The sequence below is a fragment of the Arachis hypogaea genome, chromosome 16, assembly GCF_003086295.3.
Source record: "Arachis hypogaea cultivar Tifrunner chromosome 16, arahy.Tifrunner.gnm2.J5K5, whole genome shotgun sequence".
Classification (NCBI taxonomy): Eukaryota; Viridiplantae; Streptophyta; class Magnoliopsida; order Fabales; family Fabaceae; genus Arachis; species Arachis hypogaea.
In genome coordinates, this window is record NC_092051.1 from 133,982,756 (window position 1) to 133,996,931 (window position 14,176).

The 14,176-nt window shown below is 36.7% G+C and overlaps 1 non-coding gene across 1 annotated transcript; it reads left to right on the plus strand.

Moving 5' to 3' along the window:
* The first annotated feature begins 7,002 nt into the window (after positions 1–7,002).
* Positions 7,003–7,109, plus strand: LOC112760344 (small nucleolar RNA R71). The gene has a single exon (XR_003180790.1). It is a non-coding gene; the product is annotated as a small nucleolar RNA R71 (small nucleolar RNA).
* The last annotated feature ends 7,067 nt before the right edge of the window (positions 7,110–14,176 follow it).

Below are 14,176 nucleotides of genomic sequence, written 5' to 3' on the forward strand. Positions count from 1 at the left end.
GGAATATGGTGTAATTAGGGGAGATATGGTGTGTTAATAGGCCTGATTCGGTGTGGAATTGGTCAAAGTTAGGGGGCTGACGCCTAACTTGACAATACCTGTGCCTAACCTGAGTTGGGGAGTAAGTCTCATGGCGCCTAACTTCAACCCAATGGCACCTAACTTGATGCTTTCACTCCTTATAGCGCCTAAATTCAATAGTTGGGCGCCTAACTTCATGTGCCTTTCACCCTTCACGGCGCCTAACTTCATGTTCCTTTCTCCCCACTCAGTGCCTAACTTGACAAAGCTCCCTTCACTGGCACCTAACTTGTGGGGACTGGCGCCTAACTTGAGAGCTCCCGAATGCATCAACTGCCTCCACGCCTAACTTCAAGTTCCTGCGCCTAACTTCCCTTGGGCCCTCAACATGGCGCCTAACTTCACTGTTTGGTGCGCCTAACTTCAAGGTGACCGAATGGAATGGAATTTCAATGCTTGGTGTGGCGCCTAACTTGAGATATTAGAGTTAGGTGCCACCCTTCCTGAGAGTGACACAAATCTTGTACGCTGCGTTGACGCCTAACTTGAGATTTTCAAGTTAGGCGTCACCCAATCCGAATCAATATACTCCAGGGTGTTCGAAACTCTATCTTCAGGTACTTGTTTCTGTTCTAATTATTCTGCATGATCCACAAATACTCAAAACAGAGGAAAAACAATAGAACTTAAATAAAATCAAACAAATAACAAAATCAAAACAACAGAAATCACACTAAAGGATACAAAAATATCGGATTGCCTCCCGACAAGCGCTTCTTTAACGTCACTAGCTTGACAGTTATTTCTGCTAGTTTAGCAGATGAGCATACCTTTGGCGATCAACCTCGCCTCCAAGATAGTGCTTTACTGCTTTAACCTCTGGCCATTAACTGTAAAATTTCTGTCCGAATTCTCTTCTTGAATTTTCACATGACCATACAGTGATGCTCTGGTAACCATAAACGGTCCTAACCACCGGGATTTCAGCTTCTCGGGAAAGAGTTTGAGCCTTGAATTAAACAGAAGCACCCTCTGACCTGGATCAAAGACTCTGATGGTAATCTTCTTGTCATGCCATATCTTAGTTCTCTCCTTATAAAGCTTGGCATTTCCATAGGCCGAATATCTGAATTCATCAAGCTCATTCAACTGAAGCATTCTCTTTATTCCTGTAACTTGAGCATCAAAGTTCAGAAACTTGATTTCCCAGTAAGCTCTATGCTCTAGCTCAACTGGCAAGTGACAGGCTTTACCATAGACCAACTGATAAGGAGACATGCCAATAGGAGTCTTGTAAGCTGTCCGGTATGCCCAGAGAGCATCATCAAGCTTCCTAGACCAATCCTTCCTTGAGATACTGACGGTTTTCTCCAGAATCCTCTTAAGTTCTTGACGAGCAGGCAGAAGTCGGCTAATTAAGAAACCAAAAATAAGGAATACGTTGTGAGTATAGTTCTTAACCAGCTAAGGTCCGCCTCATCAATTTAGAAAAGTTGTCACAAAATTTAGAAATAAAAATACTGGGAGTATGAGTCCCAGGTCATCTCCCAACGAGTTGCAGGAAAGGGTGCTAATTTATTAATCAGGAGTTTTAAAGAAAGTTTGAGTTGGATAATGAGCAATTAAAATAATTGTAAATTAAAGCAATAAAAACTAAGAATTATTATTAATATAAAAAGCCTTGACTGGGGGAATGATTAATTGGAAGTTCTATCCATGTTGGAATCTTCTCAAGTGTAGTGTAAAGAGGTTGTTGTTTTCACTTAGTTAACCCTTACTAAATAAAGGAAAGTCAAGTGATTGAGCTAACTCTTATTCGCAAATCCTAGTCCTCTCCCTTGGGAAGGTCTAGCGTTAGTAAATACAGAATTAGCCAACTACGTCCAATTAACTAAGCACTTGAGCACTCCAACTCAAGTGTCTCCTCTTAATCAACCCCCATGTCAAGTTTGGAGATCTACTCCATTGATATGAATATAATACTCAAAAAAATATAAGAAGACATAATAAATTAAATAAAATAAAATAGAGAATTAAAATTAATTAAAAATAAAAGTAATCCTTTGCATCAACAATCCATGAAAATAATCTAATTGTAACTCTAAATAAAGTAAATAAGGATATGGAAGAGTAAGTGACAAACTAGATAACATAAACGGTGTTTTAAAAGAGTAAGGAATTAGGAAACAAACTAGAATAATATCTTCAACGGAGGGATGACTCTTCAATATCCAAAAGCATAAAACTAATAAATTATAAATGTATGTGAATGTATCTGAATGTGTATGAATGCCTCCTTGAGTCTCTGCATGTCACCTAGCTTTATTCTATGTTTCTGGGCCGAAAACTGGGTTAAAACGCGGCCCAAAATCGCTTCCAGCGTATTCTGTTATTTCTGCAGATCGCGCAGGTCATGCGTATACGTCGTCCACGCGTGTGCGTCATTCAGTGATTTTCCTTGTCACACGTACGCGTCGTCCACGCGTGCGCATCATTTGTACAGACTCCAATCCACGCGTTCGCGTCAGGCACGCGCACGCGTCACTGCGATTTTCTCCATTTCGCGCGCACGCGTGAGCCATGCGTGCGCGTCGATGTTCGCTGGTCATCTTCTTGGTTTCTTGTGTTCCTTCCATTTTTGCAAGCTTCCTCTCCATTCTTTAAGCCATTCCTGCCCTATGAAGCCTGAAACACTTAACACACGGATCACAGCATCGAATGGTATAAAGGAGAATTAAAATACACAAATAAAAGATCTCTAGGAAGCAAGTTTTCAACCATAGAACAAATTTGGGAAGGAATTGTAATATCATGCTAATCATATGAATAAGTGGGTAAAGACTTGATAAAACCACTCAATTAAACACAATATAAACCATAAAATAATAGTTTATCAGTTCTCTGTTAGAAACCTCAACCTGTCCACTTGTCTGAGGGTGATAGGGGGTTTCCACTTTATGACGGACTCCATACCTCTGTAGAAGTGAGTCTAGCTGTCTGTTACAGAAGTGACTTCCACCATCACTAATGAGTGTCCTTGGGACACCAAACCGGCTGAAAATATATCTATGAAGAAAGCTCATCACCACTTTGGCATCATTGGTGGGTAGAGCCACAGCTTCCACCCACTTGGACACATAATCTACTGCCACCAAGATATAGTTGTTGGAATATGAGGGTGGAAAAGATCCCATGAAGTTAATACCCCATACATCAAATAACTCAATCTCAAGAATTCCCTGCTGTGACATCTCATGGTTGGCAGGGAGATTCTTAGCTCTTTCACATCTGTCACAGTTCTTCACAAATGCTCTTGAGTCCCGGAAGAGAGTCGGCCAGTAAAAACTGCTCTGAAGGACCTTTGTAGCTGTCCTTTCACCACCAAAGTGGCCTCCATAATCAGAACCATGACAGAACCAAAGAATCTACTGTGTTTCCTCATTTGAGACACATCTCCGGATTATACCATCTGAGCATCTTCTAAAAAGGTATGGTTCCTCCCAAAAGTAGTACTTTGCATCAATCAGTAGCTTCTTCACTTGTTGTTTACTGTACTCTTTTAGAATGAAATTCATGGCTTTGTAATTTGCAATGTCCGCAAACCAAGGAGCCTGCTGAATGAGGAACAGTTGCTCATCTGAAAATGTTCAGTCACAGCTGTGGGTGGTTGAACACCCTCTTCAATTTTAATCCTGGAAAGGTGGTCAACTACTTGATTTTCTGACCCTTTCATGTCCTTGGTCTCAATATCAAACTCCTGAAAGAGTAGCACCCATCTGATTAATCTTGGTTTAGAATCCTGTTTGGTTAGAAGGTACTTCACAGCAGCATGATCAGTATAAATAATAACCTTAGAACCAATTAAATAGGACCTAAACTTATTAATAGCATACAAAATAGCTAATAATTCTTTTTCTGTAGTTGTGTAATTCTTCTGAGCATCATTTAACACACGACTAGCATAGTAACTGACATGTATAAGCTTGCCATGCCTCTGTCCTAAAATAGCTCCTATAGCAAAATCACTAGCATCACACATTAATTCAAATGGCAAATCCCAGTCAGGGGGAGCTATGATGAGAGCAGAGGTAAGGTTTGCTTTTAGAGTTTCAAAATCATGCAGACAATCAACGTCAAATAGAAAAGGAACATCAGCAACTAAGAGGTTGCTCAATAGTTTAGCAATTTTAGAAAAATTCTTTATAAATCTTCTATAAAATCCTGCATGACTCAAGAAACTTCTGACTACCTTAACATTAATTGGTGGTGGTAATTTTTCAATTACCTCCACCTTGGCTCTATCAACCTCAATCCCCTTGCTTGAAATTCGATGTCCAAGAACAATACCTTCTGTAACCATAAAATGGCATTTTTCTCAATTTAAAGCAAGGTTTGATTCTTGACACCATTTCAAGACCATAGATAAATGCTTAAGGCAGGATTCAAAAGAATTACCAAAAATAGAAAATTCATCCATAAATACCTCAATAAACTTTTCAACCATGTCAGAAAAAATTGAGAGCATACACCTCCGAAAAGTTGCTGGGACATTACAGAGTCCAAATGGCATTCTCCTGTAAACAAATACTCCAAAAGGACATGTGAATTCTGTCTTCTCTTGATCTTGAGGGTCCACTGCAATTTGGTTATATCCAGAATATCCATCTAGAAAACAATAAAAAGCATGACTAGCTAACCTCTCAAGCATCTGATCAATGAAAGGCAGGGGGAAGTTATCCTTCCTTGTAGCAGTGTTGAGCCTCCTGTAGTCTATGTACATTCTCCATCCTGTGATGGTCCTTGTAGGAATTAGCTCATTCTTTTCATTCTTGATCACTGTCATCCCTCCTTTCTTGGGAACTACCTACACAGGACTCACCCAAGGGATATCAGAAATAGGGTATATAATGCCAGCTTCCCATAGTTTTATTACCTCTTTTTGGACCACCTCTTTTATAGTTGGATTGAGTCTCCGTTGTGGTTGCACAACCGGTTTAGCATCATCTTCAAGAAGGATCTTGTGCATACACTTGGTTAGATTAATCCCCTTTAAATCACCAATGGTCCACCCAGGTTTCAAAAAAGAGCTAATAATCACTGGATATGAATCATTTTCACCTAAGAACACATATTTCAAAGAAGAAGGCAAAGGCTTTAGCTCAAGCTTAGGGACTTCCTCCTCCACCTTAGACATGTTCACCATGTTCTTCTGGGGTGGTGAATCATCAATCTCAAGTAATTCATAGTCAGAGAGAGGATCCAGAATATCATCAAGTACCTCAGCTTCTAGTACATCTTGAACAAGTGGTTCAACAACATCAATTCTCATACATCCTTCAGAATCATTAGGGTGTTTGATGGTTTCAAATACATTAAGGACCACCTGTTCTTCATTGACCCTCAGGGTTAATTCACCCTTTTGCACATCAATCAGAGCTCTACCTGTAGCTAAAAAGGGTCTTCCAAGAATAATAGAGGACTTTTTATCCTCTTCCATATCCAATATAACAAAATCAGCAGGAAAAATAAATGGCCCTACTTTCACAAGTAAATCCTCAACAACCCCCACAAGAAATTTAATAGAAAGATCAGCAAGTTGAAGAGAAATACGAGTAGGTTTTACCTCCTCAATTTGGAGCTTTTTCATAACTGAAAGTGGCATGAGATTGATGCTAGCTCCAAGATCACACAAAGCTCTCTGAATAGTGACATCTCTAATGGTGCAAGAAATTACAAAGCTCCCTGGATCCTGCATCTTCTCAGGAAGATTATGTTGAATAATAGCACTGCATTCCTTAGATAACACCACTGTCTCTTTTTCCTTCCAATTCCTCTTGTTAGTCAACAGTTCTTTCATGAATTTAGCATAGAGAGGCATTTGCTCAAGAGTCTCAGCAAAAGGAATGTTGATCTGAAGCTTCTTGAAGACTTCTAAAATTCTAGAAAATGTCTTTGAAAGCCTTCTGAAGTCTTTGAGGATATGGCATTTTAGGCTTGTACTCAGGGGTCTTTGGCAATGTAGGATGAGTGTCAAGAGAGACTGGGAATGGATTATCTGCATGCCTAGGAGGGACGTGCTCCACCTCTTCTCTCTTCTCCTCTGGAGCTTCTTTTTCAACTAGCTCATCATTGACCTTAGTCTCAAAACCAGCTACTTTACCACTTCTCAATTGAATGACCTTGCATTCTTCTCTTGGGTTCACCACTGTATCACCAGGAAATGTACTTGGAGGCCTCTCAGGTATTTGCTTGCACAACTGGCCTACTTGCACCTCCAAGTTTCTGAGGGAAGCTCTAGTTTCCTGCATAAAATGATTCAATACTTCTTCCATATCAGTGTTCTTCTGGGACTGAGAATTTACCTACTGAGGTGGTTGTTGATTATGAGACTGAAACTGGCGGTTATTATGATTATTCTGCTAAAAACCGTCCTGAGAATTATTGTTAAAATTCTGTGATCCCTGAGGTTACTCTCTCCACCCAAAATTTAGGTGATTTCTCCATCCCTGATTATAGGTCTTAGAGTATGGATCATTATTGGGGTTTCTAAGAGCATTCCCCATGTAATTGACCTGTTCAGAAGAAGATTGAACATAGTCATAATTCTCACCTTGTATAGAGCTACCAGTCATGTCATAAGGGGCCTCTTGAGGTGCATTCTGAGTGTTGACAACTGAAACCTGCATCCCACTCAATTGTTGAGTAATTAAATTCATCTACTGAGACAAAATTTTGTTCTGAACAAGAAGAGCATCAAAAGCTTCTATTTCCAAAATGTTTTTCTTCTGAGGAGTCCCAGAGTTCACAGGATTCCTATTAGATAAGTATAAATATTGGTTGTTAGCAACCAACTCAATAAGCTCAGTAGTCTCCTCTGGTGTCTTCTTCATGTGCAATGAACCACCTACAGAATTATCTAAACACATTTTGGACATTTCACATAAGCCCTCATAAAATATATCCAGCTGAGTCCATTTAGAAAACATATCCGGAGGGCATTGCCTGGTCAGTAGCTTGAATCTCTCCCAGGCTTTATAAAGGGTCTCACCATCTTTCTGTCTGAAGGTCGGAACCTCCACCCTCAACTTAGTCAGCTTTTGTGGTGGGAAAAATTTAGTCAGAAATCCAGTGACCACCTTATCCCAAGTATCCAGGCTCCCCTTAGATTGAGAATCTAACCATAGTTTTGCTCTATCTCTCACAACAAATGCGAAGAGCATGAGTTTGTATACCTCAGAATTCACTCCGTTAGTCGTCACAGTATCACAAATCTGCAGAAAATTAGAAATAAACTTATTTGGGTCTTCATGAGGAAGTCCATGATATTGATAATTTTGTTGCACAAGAGTGACCAGCTGTGGCTTCAATTCAAAGTTGTTTGCAACTATAGAAGGCACCACAATACTTTTGCCATAAATGTCTGCATTAGGAGCAGTGTATGAGCCAAGCACTCTTCTAGGTTGCTCATTCTAATTCAGATTTGCCATATTGGCATTCACAGCACGATTATGATCCATGGTGGACTCTGCAGCTTTCCTTTCAAGAGTTTCACTCAGATTTTCACTAGCCTTGTAAAGTCTAGTTTGTTGCAAGCGCCGCCTCAAAGTCCTTTCAGGTTCAGGATCAAAATCTGTAAGAGGTTCCTTGTCTTTATTCCTGCTCATAAATAGACAGAAGACAAGAAAAGTGGGATTCTCTACGTTAAAGTGTAGAGAATTCCCAGTGAGGTAACCTATGTAAAAAAAAATGAAATAAAACACTTACTAATTAAGGCTAAAACTTTTCGAAAATGATGACTAAATTTAAGCTAAAATTTTCGAAATTTAAAAAGCAAATTAAACAGGAGAATTAAAATAAAATTAACTAGGTAACACCAAACTTAATTTCAGAAATTAAGGAAGAACAATAGTACTAAATTTTCAAAAATTATAAAGCAAGAATTAAATAAAATTAAACTAAAATGCGTAATCTAAGCAATCAAACAACTAATAGTTGTCAATCACAGTCAATCCCCGGCAACGGCGCCAAAAACTTGGTGCGAAATTTATAACTCACACACTAACTAGCAAGTGCACCGGGTCGTACCAAGTAGTACCTCAAGTGAATGAGGGTCGATCCCATGAGGATTGATGGACTAAGCAACATTGATTACGTGATTTACTTAGTTAGACAAACAGAAAAGAGTGTTGAGAGTTTAAATGCATCAAATAGTATTTCAGAGAATCAGAAAACAAGCAGTAAATTGTGGTAAAATATATATGGAGAAAATAGTTAAGGCTTCAGAGATATCTATCTTCCGAATTGATTTTTCTTACTAACTATTTTAATCATGCAAGATTCAATTCATGGCAAACTATATGTGACTAAACCCTAATTCCTTAGACCTTTTTAGTCTCCTCTAACCTTCATCAACCGCCAATTCCTTGGTCACTTAATTCCAATTAGAGGGTGAAGTTCAATTCTAGTTTATATGCCACAGAAACCCTAATTACCCAAATATAAGAGGATTATATATCACGTATCCCGTTAAGTCAAGATAATTAGTGATTTAGGAGAATATGTTTTCAAGTTGTTGTTCAAGTAAAGAGCTTTTCCAAGTTATACAAGAACTCAATTAGAACAAGGGTCATACTTCCGTTCCACCCAAATTCATAAGATAAAGAACAAAAACAATTCTTAAAATTAAAATCAGTACATGAATTAAAATAGAAAAATAATAGTATCAATCCATATAATAGACAGAGCTCCTAACCTTAACAGTGGAGGTTTAGCTGCTCATGGTTCAGAGAGAAAACTAGGATTTCCAAAAAATTGTAAATTGCGGAATGAGGTAGAAGAAAAGAGAAGAGCCCGAAGGGCTGATTCTTTTCCCTTTTATATCTAATCCTAATTAATGAAAAATATATTTTCTAAAAACTAAATAATATCTTTTCCTATTTTAAATGAATTAAAGTTAAATCGGAATTAAATAAGGATCTTCATGGCTTTGCAATTTAGACGTGGGGACCATCTTGCTTCTTAGTGTTGGTGCCTAACTTTGAGGGGAGTGGTGCCTAAATTGGACTTGGTCGAATTGGATTGAGTGAGTTAGCTGCACCTGGCGCCTAACTTGGCATTCTTGGCACCTAACTTGGAGGAGGCAGCATCCAAGTGAGTTTTGTTGTTGTGTCTGGCGCCTAACTTGAGAAATCTCAAGTTAAGTGCCATCTTGGCAGAATTCCATTAATGCTTTCCCTTGTCCTGGCACCTAACTTGGTAAAACCCAAGTTAGGCGCCACCTTGGCAGCCTTGGTTTGATGGATTATGTTTATCTTGGCGTCTAACTTGGGATTTCTCAAGCTAGGCACCACCCTTGCAGAATTTCTGGAAAAGAAGTATAAACTATTATATGTCGTTGGAAAGCTCTAGAAGTTAGCTTTCCAACGCCGCTAAAATCATATCAATTGGACCTCTATAGCTCGAGTTATTCAGGTTAGAGTGCAAAGAGGTTAAGGTTGACAGCATCATTCACTTTCTTCCTTTTTCTACAGAAACTCCATCAAATCCATCCAAATGCTACCTGAAATAAACAGAATTTCACGCGACTCAAATTAGCATCCATAGTGGCTAAAATTGATTAAACTCAATAATTTGAATGCAAATTCACTAGGAAAAGATAGAAAAGATGCTCACGCATCAACGTGATCGAAAAAGAGAGAGGAGAGAGAAGAGACAAAGCTTTCAATACTCAATTAAACTCAATTTAATTTTGAGTTTCTCTTACCAAGAAAAGTATTCAGCCAAATTGAATTTTGAATTCCAATCACAATGTATGAAAAATTTATCAATTTGGACCCCTTTGTTTTGTGATCACCGAATGACTTCCTTGGATCCCATTCTTTGATTTATCAACTTTGGTTTATGGGCTTCTAATTTAGGCTAATTTGATTTTCTTTCTTTTAATGTTCAGCCACCCTTTTTGAATTAAAATGATGCAGGGCTGAATTTGTTCATTGATCAAATTGGTCCTGTTGTAACTTTGACCCTTTATTGAAAACTAAATTACTTTCTGCACACTTGAACAAAAATCATCAAACAACCTATTGGAAATTATTAAATAAAACACTTAATAATAATTTTAGTAATTTTTTAATTTACATTTTAATAATGTTTGATCATCATTTCAGCTTTTCAAACTCAACAATCTCCCCTTGATAACAAACATTATTAAACTGAATTGAAAGAGTTAGGATAGATAACTTCCCTTTGAAGATTTGCCAAAATCTCCCCCTTTCTTTTGTTCAATGTGCTCCCCCTTAATGTGTACCTGATTAACAAAATATTCAAGAAAGTCATCACCTGTATACAAGCTCTAAAGAGTTCCAAGAAGATAAAGATTTCAAAACATGGAACCTTTAAGACCGAGCCATTATTTTCACAACATGATCCAGACAGCACATATATGTATACTTAAGCAAATAAATTTTTCAAAATATAATCAGAGCTCAAGTTGAAATTCTCTAACACAAAGTGCTCAAAACAATGAGTCAAAACAGAGCACAAAGCAGAGCACAAATATTAAACAAAGCACAAATATAAAATAGAATGCTCATGTCCAAACAGAATGCTCATTTCCAAACAGGACAGCAAAGAAACAGTTTCAATTCAGCAATTCAGCCCTTCTTTCATTTTTCTCCCCCTTTTGTCATCAAGGAGGGATACATCATATGTCAAAGTTTGCAAGGCTCTTATCAATTCACAAAAATCATCAGCCGGCCTTAAAATATGCATGAATAAGAGCTAAACCAAATATTAATTAAATGTTACTCATTCACAAACTCATATGCTAAGCTATAAACAATATTTACAACCGAATCAAACTGCAGATTTTTAAACATAAATTCAAATAATAAATAGCAGCTTCAAACATCATCATCATAGATCACAATGAAAATAAACAGCAGCCTTTCAATTCATTTTTCTTTCTCTCCCTTTTGTCATTAAGGAGGGATACCTGCATGGAAAGACAATTCAACACATGCAAAAAGTGTAGAGCGGGTAAAAAAGTAAAAGCCAAGTTACAGTCACCCAACAGAGTTCAACAATTAAAATCCAAAAATAGAACTAAAATAATGATAAACTAATGTTTCAGAACCAATTTTTCAGCAGCAACATCCTGGAGCAGCCTTAATAAAAAACTCAGATACCAAAACAAAACAAAAAACTATAATAAATATAAGCAATATTCACAATCAGAGCAATATGCATAATCATAGCTGCGTGAAATAATAGTGTAAAATAAAGAAAATTGCAGCCAGTCTCAAACATCATAAGTTCAACTTGTTTCACTATAACTATTTCAATTTATTTTCACACAATGCTTACTCCCCCTGTTGTTATCGAGAATAGTAAACCTACACACAAAAACAATTCAATATATAATCCACAAGTGCAAAATAGGTATGAGTGTTAGTGTCAGCAGAAGTTATAAAATGTATCATCAAAAAACAGATTATAAGAAAACAGTTGCATCAAATTGGGCTAGACATTAGATCCCTCATCCTCGGTTGCAAGAGGATCTTCCTCTTCTTTCAAAATTGTGTCCTTGGCTGCCTTTGTGCCTTTTTCTTAGATTTCTTTACAGCACCACTATCCTTAAGATATAAAATTCTGTCTTGAGTTTTATTACTCAGATCGATACCAAAATACTCAAAAATACAAGTTAAAAACATTCTATATGTAAGGAAAAATGGGAGTAGTAGAGAAGATGAGAAGTTATGATAATAACTGCTTTAAATGTTCAAAAATCCTTTGAAAGCACAAACCAATTCAATAAAATGAGATTCAAAGAATTTTGAATTTTAAAAACAATACAGGCAGTTTTAAAATGACAAATCAAATAAAAGATTGAAAAGATTTTAAAACTAATTTGACTTGAAAAATGATGAATGCAAATACTCTTCTTTTTGGTGTATGTGATCAAAACAAGCAATGAGACCCACTACATAAAATAAAACAACTTTCTCTTAGGCTTAGTGGTGGTTTTAAGTAAATACATTTGATCACCAAGGATTTAGTTCAGATCCAAATTCATTTAAAATTATCAACACATAATCTGAACTTCATGGAATCTAGAGGGAGTCATCATCTTCCCAGTTTTGTCTCCCTGTAACCTGTGAAACAAAAACAACCAGAAAAATCTTTAAGCATATTTAATTCAAAAACTCAGCAATCAACCGTCCCTAGAGTAGTTCTCAATTTACAAAATCTATCCTCACAAGTTGTACGTCAATTGTTCCCTTTTGCACATGTTCTTTTATGGAATGAAATCTTACTTCAATGTGCTTAGTTCATAAGTGTAAAACAGGATTTTTTTTTTTTAAATTATTGCACTCAAGTTGTCACAAAACATAGGGATACTATTGACTTGCAGTTTGTAATGTGCAAGTTGTGTTTTAAACCAAGTCAATTGAGAACAAGAGGAAGTTGAGATATCTTTGGCCTCAGCCTTTGACAGAGCAACAACAGCTTACTTATGGCTTGACCACACATTCAAGGATTGTCCAAGAAAGTAACAGCTCCCTAAAATACTGCTTCTATTCACACGATTTTCGCAAAATCTGCATCACAATATCCAGCTCATTTTTCTCAAATTGGATCAGCTCTTCCTCTATTCCCTTTATCCAAGAGGGATCTTCAATGATGAATTCATGTGGTTGGTTCTTCAAGAACTTCCATTCTTGATTTTGGTGAGGTAATCTCAGGTTGAGTATGAGCATGATCAGTTCCATTGAGATTTTCAGAAATCTCTGTGTTAGGAGGAGACAAAATAGAATCGTCTCCTAGATTCTGGTATGCATAATTATGAACAGCATCTTTCATTGTAGGTTCAGATTTGTCTTTTTCTTGAATTCTATCTGAATTTTGTACAATCTTAGTTCCTGCATCAATTTTCTCAACAACAATTGAGATGGAGTTAGAATCACAAAATAATGATATGTATGGACTCCTCAATTATTCTGTGTTCCTTGATGTAAACTCTATAAGATTTACTAGTGGTTGAATATCCAACAAAGATACCTTCATAAGATTTTAGATCAAATTTTCTAAGATTATCTTTAGTATTTAACACAAAATATTTGCATCCAAAAGTATGAAAGTACTTAAGATTGGGTGATACTCCTTTTCAAAACTCATATGGTGTTTTCTTTAAAACTTTTCTAATGATGATTTGGTTCAAAATATAGCTTCAATCCAAAAGAATTTTGGAATTTCATTTTCACCACAACATAGCTCTAGTCATTTCTTGAAGGCCTCTATTTTTTCTTTCAACAAATCTATTTTATTAAGGTATCCTAGGACATGAAAATTATATGAAATACCAAATTCATCGAAGTGTTGATTTTCAAACTCATTTCCATTATCACTTCTTAAGGAAATAAATTTCAAAAAATTTCATTTTGGATCCTTTTGCATAGAGTTGAAAAATCAAGAAAGGCATCATTCTTATGAGTAAGAAAAGAATCCATCCAAACTTAGTATAGTCATCAAACACCACTAAGCTATAGTGCTTACCACCAAGACTTTGAGTCCTTATAGGACCAAAAAGATCAATATGTATCATTTTTACTGTTCTTTTGGTTGAGATGTCATTCTTGGGTTTGAAAGAATTTTTAGCTTGTTTAACTAATTGACAATCATCACAAGTAATGTCTTTGTCAAAATTTATTTTAGGAAGACCTCTAACCACACATTCTTTTTCACAAGCTTAGAAATTTAAAACATGTTTGCATGTCCCAATTTCTTGTACCATAACCATTTTTTCAGATTCCAAAGAAGTAAAACAAGCTACATTTTGTTCTTTTTAGTTCCTCTAAGGTTAGTCCATACACATTCTTGCATATTTTAACTTCAAATAAAATTTTACCAGATTTTTCACACACAACCAAGCATTCCAATTTCTTGAAAATAGCCAAACAACATAAATCACACAATTGGCTAATGTCTAGAAGATTGTGTCTCAACCCATCAACTCAAAATACAACATCAATGAAAGTTGAGAAATCCTTACCAACCTTACCTACGGCCACAATTTTTCATTGTCACCGAAAGTCACGAAGCTTCCATCGTATATATCAAGCTTGATGAAGAAAGTGGATTTTTCGGTCATGTGCCT